The following is a 10517-nucleotide window of genomic DNA, read 5'->3' as shown; positions in this document are numbered from 1 at the left end:
TTCCTCGACACTCATAACAATCTAACAGTGAGATATCATCCCGCATTTCGATTCTAATGTCTATGGAAGTGATCGAGAGGTGGTTAGTCAAAGGGTTTTCGTTTACCTAAATAAGTGATAGGGTAAAAACAACAATCATGAGTTTAACGTCCTATTGCAAAGCTTATTCCTAAGCTTCCACGATTCTAATTTATTCGGCTCAAGCGAAGTAGTTCATTGATCCTAGGAGGATTTGATGATTGCTTTTTGAATTTCTACAACTCCCAGGATATGACAACTTACATTCGCAAGCCTATTCTCACCCATTTAATAAGTACAACTACGAAAGCAAAAATCTGGAATAGCGTTGATTGAAAAATCCCCAATGCTAGAAAAAGACCTTGCTTAAGATCTACTTTAAAAAAGACTTCATTGACAGTCGATCTTCCTCCTAAAGATTCAACATGAACACAAGTATGCTTGAAGATATTATTGCTAATAGGGACCGAACAATAATTATCCCTCACATGATCTTCCGCGAAATGTTACTAAGAAATCAAGACTAACTAAGATTTCCAATCTTTAAAGAATCAATACTAACGGCGGTAGGACAATGATAGAATTATTTGGTAATATCTCTGGCGATACCTGATTATCAAAACATTAATTTAGGTCATCACTTGCCTCAGATCTACACTTCCCCTCTCAAGGGAAATCTTCGTTTTAGTTCTATGGACATGGCCAAAATGATCATCTAAAATGTCGTGAAGACAACATAATTGTCCAAAACTTAAGAAAAGTTAGCATATTTTTCCATATTTGACGAGGTGGCATCATTTGAACGTCAAACACAAAAACCAAGAGTGCTCACATCACGCGTGTGATGAACACAATACTGCCCAACATATGCTCTGATACCAAACTGACACACCCCGACCCAGAAAGTCCACTCGGACCCTGAATCGAGCTGTGCTGGCCGACACCTGGAAGGTGACGAAGCCATAAAATGTGATAGTGCATAAAAAGTGAATGAATTTGAATCTAAAAGTGTCTAAGTACCAGAGTGCGCTATGAGTGGGAGCGAACCCATTTCACACGCGATGTCAGAGTATAAGTAAGGTACAGTAGTGTGGTTAAGAATCATACCCTCAGAAATATCCATTAATACTAAGATTCACCACAGCACAAACTCAGCAGCTAAAACCTGGAGGGCACCAAACTGAAGGTGTGAGTAAGCAATAAAACCAAGCTTCCCAAAGTTATTACCTCTCTAAAAGTAATGCCCTAAATGTAAAACCCGTATCGTTTTCCATAAGACAGTACAATATATATACATATATCCAAACCATACTCAGAAATGACCAAAACCACGGTTTGCCATCAAATCCACCATACATTAATAAGTAGGCCAAATGAACTAAATCAATACAAAGTGATATATCAGTCAGAGTCATCTAAAATGACATGTACAACTTATCCGTATCTTATCAATCATGGCTAGCATATAAGTCGGAGTCACCTCTAGTGACCTGTACGACTTATCCATATCTCGTCAATCCTGGCTAGCATATAAGTCGGAGTCACCTATAGTGACCTGTACGACTTATCCATATCTCGTCAATCCTGGCTAGCATATAAGTCGGAGTCACCTATAGTGACCTGTACGACTTATCCATATCTCGTCAATCCTGGCTAGCATATAAGTCGGAGTCACCTATAGTGACCTGTACGACTTATCCATATCTCGTCAATCCTGGCTAGCATAGCTCAATAAGTATACCTGCACACGAGTCGGAACCACCTAAAGTGGTCTGTACGACAGGACTGGGTGTAAATAAATACGCTCAAGTGCTACGATCACGTGAAGACTGGGCGAATAATCGCAGGTCACCTACGAGTCGGAACCACCTAAAGTGGTCTGTACGACAGGACTGTGCACCTACCTTGGATCCAAGGTGAGCGTAAGGTGCGGGAGGTGAACATCACGTGAAGGACTGTGCCCTGGCCACGGGCGGGAGCACTAACACCGAGGTGCAGGTTTATGAGCTCTCAATGCATCTCAATATAACATGTGCAACTCATGGCAACCAGTACGACCGTATCGAAGTTGCCTAACTCATAACTGTAGTCATGCTATAACGCAATCGATTCAACTAGTACCATAAACTCACCTGAACTTACCTGGGTGTCCTGAGTTCACCTTTGCACTTGAAAGCATTCCCAATAATTATATGCAAGTTATATACATAGGGATATATCATGATGCAATCTACTACTCAACCATGTCGTAGCATTTTCAATTATAAACAATATATTGTGAAGTGTACAATCAATAACGCCCTACTCCCAAACTACTTATTTTCAAGGATAATTATTCATGACAACCCAATTAACACTAATTTAACTAACTAATTCAAAAAAAACTAAAACTTGCCTTAACCAATTTCCTTCGCATTACTCAATTTCCCAAGCAAGGCTTTTGTCTCAAATATTTTATGGCTGCATCTAACGTCTCGTTAGACTGCCTACGTACCCTAAACAGGGATCAAGCCATTCGTAGTTCACATAGGTACTTCAAGCATTCACAATAATTATATGAAGGTAATATACCTAATCAATTTAAAAGTGTCGATAGAACTCTCAATAATATGCACAATAAAAAGGAAAAGATCCACTCACCTGGAGTCCACGCTAAGATTCTCTAGCGCACACATCGAGGCGTCCTGAATGATTGGTCCCTGCCACGAAGTCCAAAAGTGGACGGAAGATGGTCAATTTTTCCCATGAAGCCGGCGGGTGCCTAAAACTTCCCGACGTCGATTCGTCGTCTACGGTGGTCCAACGGGGTCAAGGTTGGTTGGGTTTTGCTCCTGGGATGATGGGCTACAAAGCCCAAGTGGTGGCATCGGCCATTGCTTTGCCGATTTGCCGGAAAATCGAAAAGGGTGGCCGGAGCACCATTGATTTTCGTCAACTTTCGTGGCCTCAAACCTCCACATCCCATGGTTAATCAAGATGGTTCTTGGGTGGGTTTTGTAGAGGGGAATGAGAGCTTCAAGATGGTGGTGGTGGCATCGAAAAACTCCACCGGAGTTGGCCGGAATCGGCCTTGGAAAATGGGTGGTCGCGAGTGGGAAAACCCACGGGAAAAGCTGGGATTTTTTTTTTTTTTTTTTTTTTTCTTTCTTTCCTTTTTCTGATTGGGCTTCACCTTAAATAACCAACTTCGAACGTCCGTAACTATACCGTTATAATCCGGACTCGCAAACGGCTTTCGCCTATACGTTCGTACCAAAGAGTACTACGAGGATATGCTTAAAGAATAAGTCCCACATCTCTTAAGTCAATGGTCAACGGAAGTGAAAGTCCTTGCCTCTAGGGCAATTTCGTAAATTCACGCTTTTAAAATAAAATAAAAACGAAAAATTTGGAACGGGTTGTCACAATTGCAAAGTTAGTTTCCTGCTCTTTTAACTTTTTATCTACTAAAGATTTTATTAAATCTTGATCTCGACTCAATCTATCGGCTGATGTGGATCCAGAAAAAGAATTTCTGCTAGAAACAAATGATTTATGTGAATGCATAGATTCACAAGATCTTCTAGCTGGTCGGTCAAAATTAATTTTTACTGTGCCATCAAAATATTGTTCAACATTGTCAAGATTGACAAGGCTGTTTTGTATAGCTATTGACTTACTTTCATTGATTAAACACCAATCTAAGGGTAGACTGATGTCCGACCACCTAATGGGTTCTGGGAACTTTGATATTTGCATTTTCTTGGGTTGTTTGAATTAAAAGTGTATGATCACGAGGACTTTTGGTTAAAGCTTGAAAATTCATGCTTGTGCCAGTGACTTTGTAATAAACTCTGTAAATAAGTGTCAAAGGCTGTGTTCCTTCAAGGACTTGATATCCTGAAGTTTTGATATTGAGCGTGAGTGCTTTCAGCATATGTGGATCTGAAAGACTTATGGTAAGATCTAGGAAACAATCAAAATGGATATGTTCATTATAAAGACTAGATTCAGTCATTCCAAGTATACTATCACTGAAATCAGTGAATCTTGCATCTCGGAGACATAAAAGAATAGAGGTATTAAGACCTTTTCTTGTTAATGGTTTAACAGCTATTTGGACTAGACCAATATGAATATAGTTATGACCATCTTTCCTATGGGATTTGATTTGTTCAGGAGAAAATAATTGACAAGTCTCATGTTCTTTACTAAGAGTATAAGCCTTTTCAATTGTTTTAACATGATGTTCAGATTTAAAAGAGGTCAAAGACCATTTTTTCTTGTAAATATTTTTGCTTGAAACTTTTGGAATATTCCAATCACCAAAATCAATGCTATCATTAGTTTGAAAATCAAGTTTTTGTTCTTCATTTATGATATCTGGTACAGTTCCTAAGTGGGATCTGGAGCTAGTGCTGGCCATTGAATTAGATCTAAATAATCTACTCATGATAATCACAAATCAGAAATTCTATATGCAAAACTTAAATAGTTCACCTTCCTCGTGTATTGTCTAAACCCTTTCCCTGCTTATGCGCTCCGCTCATGCCTCACCTCGGGCCTTACTGTTTGGACCACGCCTTACTGTTTGGTTGGGAGTTCAACAAATGAGGACTGACAAATAAGAAATTGCAGATAGGATAAAAGTAATGTGAATACAGGAATAGATCAAATAGATGCTAGTGCAATTACCAGACTACTTTATTACTCCTGGACAGCAGCACCTGAATCCCCGTCCCCCACTATATATATATGTATGTATATATTTTACAGTTCACTACTGAAAAAATTTGAGATATCATAATGTATACAATGGAAAAAATTTGATGTTTCATTATAAAATTAATTGATAATATGAAGTGTAGTCTAACTTATAAGTTCGTGTAAAGTTTCTTCTCCCATCAGTGTGAGATTCATTCTTAACACGCTGCGTCACGTAGAGCGTGTCGCATCCCGGGCTCGACTCCACCGTAGCACGATATTGTCCGCTTTGGACCCCGATCACGCCCTCACGGTTTTGTTTCTAGGAACTCACACGAGAACTTCCCAGTGGGTCACCCATCCTGGGATTGCTCTGGCGCGAGCTCGCTTAACTTTGGAGTTCCAATGGAACCCGAAGCTAGTAAGCTCCTAAAAGGCCTCGTGTTAGGTAGAGATGAGAATATACATATAAGGCTTACATGATCCAATCCCCTGTGTGATGTGGGATGTTATAGAGCGAATTTTTAAACCAAACACATGATAACACAAATGAGGTGATGTGGAATGCTTGTGCTCATTGTGCTCCATATGTGGGACAACCTTGTTTTGATCTATTTTTCTATCAATATGTGATTCATTCTCAACATATTATTTAACAAATAATGTTTTTAGAGTACAATTAGAAAAATATGTGCGTATGAAGAATGGAACTTGTCTCAAGCCCCATAAAACTTTTATTATTCTCTACAGCTTACCAAAAGTAGTGAACCTAAACCCTAGAACTTTTTTTTTGGTTGATACCGTAGTACCTTTTTTTTTTTTTTTTGTTGACAACGGGGTATCAAGCTGAAGAAAAAAATTGCAATAATTTAACAAGGCCGAGCGACTTTAGCTATATTTGCAACAAACCGACAATAATGAGGAGTTTGTTAAAAAAAATTAACTGGACCAGGATTACAAATCAAACTCAATCATCAGCAACAAACTTCTTTTTATGGTAAACCCTAGCATTTTGTATTCAAGTCAATTATACTTTTAACTTTCGATCAATTCTTTGCCAATAAAGTGGGCTAAATAAGTTTAATCAATATAGTGATTATGGCCTGCATTTCTGTTTTTTTTTTTTTTTTTTTTTTTTTTTTTTGGGTCAAGAAAATTATTATTAACTACAAAAAACCCTATTTACAAATGAAAGGCCCAGAAACAAAAAAACATAAACAAGCAAAAAGACAGGCCAAACAACAAACTATCAAGAGCCCAACCAAATAGTTGATGTCCAAAAAAAGGAAAAAAAGAAACATAAAAACCGAGAAGTCCACTGCTACTGCCTCCGCCAGAACAGTGCATCTCGACCTGCACAAATCAGTGCCCACCACCGAACATCGCCTCGCCAGTCTCATCATCCAACCCCGATTTGCTCCCCAAGAACAACCACGAAGTAAAGATAATCAACTAAAGAAAATGAGTCAGCTATCAAGAAAAAGAAGCCCATGGAACACCACGAGTAACATTGCCAAACATGATATACGCAGAAAGAAGGTAGTGGTGTTGAAAACACCCGAGTCAGTCGAAGCACCGGAACTCTACGTACCATCTCCAAGGCGAGAATGGCTAAAGATCAAAATTCAGAAGAAGGAGGAAAGGGAATGTCAGTAAGGTAAGAAGGGCAAATCAAGATGAGGAGGAGGAGGAAGAAAAAGCAGCAGAAAATAGAAAAAAAGCATTAAAAAAAAGAAAAAGAAAAAAAGGAATGGGGAAATTGGCAGCTAACCCCAGCCGAAACTAGGGTCGGCATGGCCTGCAATTCTCTGCCTACCAAAGAAGGGGAAAGGAGGGAAAAAAAGTCCCATATTCCTATTATTGGGTCTTAAATTGCCTCACAAAGTCTATCCAAAACTAAAATATTAGACGAACAATTCCACGCCCATGTTTATGCAATTAGGCCAGCCTTATATAATTTATACTATGTATTAACAAAATCTTCTATATCAATTAAAAGAGTGTTAAAACGATTGGGTTTTCTGTTCATAGTTCAATCAAAATAATCCAACAAAAAAAGAAAAGAAAAAACATGGGCATCAAAGTAATTTTGCACAAAAAAAAAAAAAAAAAAAATCTTTTTCTCTTCCCTCTCCAGCATGTCATCAAATCATCCAAACTCATCCCCCCTTTTTTCTCTCTAAATTCTAGTTTCCCTATCTCTTCTTCTCTCCCACAAATTTAAAATTATTAAAAAAACCAAATTAACCCACATTTCTCTCCTTATCCGCTCTCACAAAATGTTATAATTTTACACACATAATATGTGGCCATTTTCTAGTAATATTATATATAAACCCTAGACAACCATATCAAAGAGCATATCTAGTAACTTCTAATTGGATAAATAGTTGAAATAATAGTGAATGAGCATAAGACAAATATGACATTAGTGACATTGTCCCCACACAATTCAGGCAAATTATAATATATTCTATTAAAACTATAATGCCAACAATGGCGTAGCCACCCACAAGGCTAAGGTGGGTTGTAGCCCAGGGAGGTTTTCTGTAAGGGTAGTGCTATCCATACACTCATTTTACTTCTTACACACATCTCTTAATTGCTGGTTGTTCAGATCGAATGAATTGAAGATGATCACTAACAAAATATTAATAAGGCTGTGTTGGAAGTAAAATGGGTTTGTGAATATAACTATTCTTTTGTAAACTCATGCTTATAGCCTACTCAATTTCAATACAGATTATTATTTAATGTATATTTAGTAGAGGAGAGGTAGTAAATAATACATTTTCTACTAAAAATTATAAATTAGTTCTATCTCCAGTCCTCCTTTATCATATTCTTTAAAGAAAAAGACCATTTACCCTATGTAATTTAGCTTCTGTGCTTCTTACTCAAGAAAAGATTAATAAAGTTCTTTAAATACACAATTAGATCCCTATCTCCTCAATTCTTGACTTTCTGTTGCAGTTTTCCAATGAAAGTCACCTTTGGTACGTTCTTAATCTATTTATTCACTTATTCTTGATTTAATTAGTAGGTTAATTATTTATATGGTCCTTGAATTTATCGGTTAGGATTATGATTTTGAGAATAGTTTATATTATATTGTTGTTCTTTTATATTGATTAATATATAATTTTATATAAGCAAAAAAATAAAAATATAATTTTATGGTACTATTTTCAGCTAGCCCACTCAAGAAAAAAATCCTGGCTCCACCCTTGAATGCCAAAACATGGCAGAAATCATATCATCCTTGCATATTGGGGTCTAAAAAAATAGATAGAAAAATAAGTGTTTTTAATTAAGGAACAGTAATGGGAAACTGTCCCAACATATCTGTTTTGGTCCTCGACATCATCATGCTGGAAGTGCACCGGCTGCCTTTGGTTGAAAGGGGTGCCTACGGTCCGAAATATATATTAGACACCTCATTATTCTTATCATGTTCCCTATCTCAATGACATTCCTCTTTTGTCATCTCTACTTGTCCCTCACAACGACGTAATTTTGTGGGGATTTTACTGAGTTTGTTAATAATTAGCATCATTCTAACATGCTTTCGTTACTTGAAATGTTGAAGCAATATGAGGAAGTTATCAGACAAGTTCACCATTTAGACAATTTCTTTTTAGAGAACTTAATTTAATATTGATAGAGTCTTTGATAATTAGAAATATATAAAAAATAAATTCGGATTTTGGGTGTAGTTTGTGGAATTTTTTTTGTTATGTTCATTTTAGGTCCACGAAGCAAGCTCATGGTTTTTCATGCCCTTGCAATTGAGGTGGAAAATTATAGTTGTGCCCTTATTAAGTGAACGGCTAAAACTCAAATTAACTCATCCTTGAAGCACATAAGGTTAATTGTATTGTAGTTTCCATTATGCAGTTTTGAAGATTTAGACTCTGCATTACAAATTCTGTTTTACTATAGTCAAGTTCGTCACATGTAATATTAGATTTTAATCAGTGATTAAGAGATATGGGTTTTATTACCGAATTGACTTGAAATTGGGTGTTCTGGTGCATTAATAATGATTTTAGATTTTAATACTTTTTTATGCTTTTAGATTCTTGGGTTGGTTGTTTTAGGATTACAATGTTAGTTACTAGTTAATTACTTTAGGAGTTTACAATGTGAGATAGAGGTTAATGGTTTTAGAAGGAGTATTAAGGATTAGGGTTGTTTTAGGATTACAATGTTAGTTACTAGTTGGTTGTTTTTATTGTTTTCAAGTAAAAAATGAGAAGAAACAAACTAAAGTACAGAATAAAATGAAACCAATAATCATACTAGAAAAATATCATACGTAAATATTTTGACTATAGTAAAACAAAAGCTGCGTAGAGCAACGCATAATCTATATACATAGATTGCTGAGTCGAAACTGCAATGTTGCATCTGAATGTTAGTAATTTATTCTATAATTTTAAAGATTCAAGATAGTAGTGTAATGAAACTAGTGTTGAGACATAAATTTACATCTAACACGAGAATGACATGTGGACATTAAGCTCATTATGATGGTTTTATCCTTGATATCGTGAGCAGACCACATAGTACCTCAAGCGATGTGGCATCTGCTCTATCCTCTCGGTACAAAGCCTTTGACTTGCCATGGTGCCCATTGGACCCATGGTCTCTTACCACCGAGCCATACCCAGTCCAAGGTGGTAGGAAGCCAACTCTTGGGAGTCTCTCCTTTGGGTTGCCCGTGCTCCTACTCTCAAACCAACCAAGGACATCTAGGATTTCTCGTAAGCTCCCTACGGAGACTGGTTTGCATCATCACTAGCAGAACATAGCGGTCTGCCTAATATGGTATGCAACCTCACCTCCAGCTACATGTGAAGGTTCAGCTTCATAAATAGCCAAGTCACACGGGGAAATAGGTAATGATCACTTACTACTCAGAATCTCTATGTCCAATCTCTCAAACTACTTTTCTACGGCATCAGAGGCCCCTTGGTGGAGACCCTCCCCCTTTTTTGGGTGTTCGTCAGTTAGGCTAATGGTGTTTGTTATTTTGTAGGTGTGATTCCATCAGTCTAATCTTGTACACGACTATTATGTGGTTTTTGTTTAGTTTGGATGCATTAATGTACTTTTTTTTTTTTTTTGTCAAACGGTATATTTGTTAGATTAGGTGTTAGATTAGAGAGTCGACATGATTCAAATCCACGACGTGGTGCGAAGACAACACTCTTCTCCACTACTGTGGTAAATGGCGACATGGTGATGCACTAATGTACTTGGAATGTCCATTAATTGATTGTGTCAAGTAAAGTATAGTTTCATGCACTCCATTCATATTCTTTTTTGTATGTGATGGATTCCATTCATTGATTGTGTTTATGTAAAATATTGTTAGAAAAAAAAAAAGGTGTGTGGTTGATTAGGTAGGTAAGCTACATATCCCTGATCGAGGGGCTTTCCTTCGATTTCATGTCTTGAGAAAGGAAAGAGTCTTTGTTTCAAAATGCTGAGAACTTTAAACCAGCAACTTTTGGGGATGGAACCATGGAAAAATACCACCAACGACTGCATACCAAAAGATATAGGGCACGAGATTTTGTAAAATGAAAACCTAGGTTCAAAAGAAAACATCATGAAGCCGAACTCTTCATTCATGGTTAGACTACACTCTCACTTTCACTATGGGATTTTTCATTACTTTGGAAGTTCTCTAAGATCGAGTTATCATCATGTCATCATTTCGATCGACTATTAAGTATTTTTCCTCTATCTTCGTTGAATAAAAATAGAAACAGTTGAACCTAATGTGATCCCGTCCATATTATTGCTTT

Source organism: Pyrus communis, chromosome 13 (assembly GCF_963583255.1).
Source record: "Pyrus communis chromosome 13, drPyrComm1.1, whole genome shotgun sequence".
In the NCBI taxonomy this organism is placed as follows: domain Eukaryota; kingdom Viridiplantae; phylum Streptophyta; class Magnoliopsida; order Rosales; family Rosaceae; genus Pyrus; species Pyrus communis.
This window is presented reverse-complemented; position numbering follows the sequence as displayed.